General features: G+C 41.0%; 1 pseudogene; it reads left to right on the top strand.

The window, feature by feature from the left end:
* Window positions 1-81: 81 nt before the first annotated feature.
* Window positions 82-463, top strand: LOC102496541 (40S ribosomal protein S2 pseudogene; annotated as a pseudogene).
* Window positions 464-1,504: the final 1,041 nt, after the last annotated feature.

Raw genomic sequence — 1,504 nt, 5'->3', positions numbered from 1 at the left:
TCTCCATGGTCCCAGTGCGGAGAGGCTACTGGGGGAACAAAATCGGCAAGCCCCACACTGTCCCTTGCAAGGTGACTGGCTGCTGTGGCTCTGTGCTGGTGTGCCTCATTCCTGCCCCCAGAGGCACTGGCATTGTCTCCGCTCCTGTGCCCTAGAAGCTGCTGATGATGGCTGGCATCGATGACTGCTACACCTCAGCCCGGGGCTGCACTGCCACTCTGGGCAACTTCGCCAAGGCCACCTTTGATGCCACCTCCAAGACCTACAGTTATCTGACCCCTGACCTCTGGAAAGAGACCGTGTTCACCAAGTCTCCCTATCAGGAATTCACCGACCATCTAGTCAAGACCCACACCAGAGCCTCTGTGCAGAGGACCCAGGCTCCAGCTGTGGCCACAACCTAGGGTTTTTCATGCAGCCAGAATAAAGTGAATTAAGCCTGAGAAAAAAAAAAAAAAAAAAAGAAGGTAGGGCCAGATGCATAGCACAGTGATAGAGTGCAATGCACAGAAAGCAGGATCCCCTATGACTGACTGCAGTTCAAATCCTGGCTCCAGCAGTTTGAACATCATGCCAGGCACATGTGCATGCAAGCCCAAAATCCTGACAGGAAGGAGAAATGGAGGAAAAAGGACCGTAGTATGGTCATGCCCCATTAGTGAGTGCTCTATCTTTGGCTCTGGTGAATGCATGTGCCCTCTGGAAATAAAACATAATAAAAAAAAAAAAAGAAAGAGAAGGCAGAAAGGGGTAAAAAAAAAAAAGACACAAATAAACAACCACAAAAATACACAAACATGGGAGATATTAACCCATTGATATCAATATAGTCACTTTAAATATGAATGAGCTAAATATATAAATTGAAAGGCAAAAATTATCAGAGTGGATGAAAATATAAGGTGGAACTATTTATAAGAAACTCATTTAAATGTAAGGATTTTTATAGGTTAAAAGTAAAAGATAAAAATGATTTAGCACATTAACATAATCAAAGGAAACTTAACAATTCATTAATTTCAAACAAGCAAACTTCAGAAACAATAATGATAAAGAGAGGCACATAATGAAATAGTGATTATAATTTTTTTCCCAAAAATATAGCCAAAGGTACTTTATAAAGCTTGTGAAAAAGTGGAATTAAGGTACATTGTTGGTGCCCACAAGTGGCATGGTCTCCCACATGACCAACCATGGTTTGAATCCTGGATTTGGTGGCTTGTTTTCTCACTCTCTCTCTTTCCCCTTCTTTCTCTCTTACCCTCTCTCTCTGGTCAAATTGAAGAATGATAAAATAATTATAAAACAAATAAAGTACATTGTTATTTTGGTGCCAAAACATTTGGAAATCTGTGCATAGTTCCTTCATAAAATGCATTTTCCGTATTCGCTTCAAAGATTGCCTTAGAACAATTATTTTTTTTTTTAGAGATTTTTGCTATAGGTAGCGTGCACTCATTGGAGAAAGAGACAAAAATGGGAAATCATTCCCCAGTGGGGATAG

Source organism: Tupaia chinensis, unplaced genomic scaffold (assembly GCF_000334495.1).
Source record: "Tupaia chinensis unplaced genomic scaffold, TupChi_1.0 Scaffold000290_1, whole genome shotgun sequence".
Taxonomy (NCBI): Eukaryota; Metazoa; Chordata; class Mammalia; order Scandentia; family Tupaiidae; genus Tupaia; species Tupaia belangeri.
This window is presented reverse-complemented; position numbering and strand designations above follow the sequence as displayed.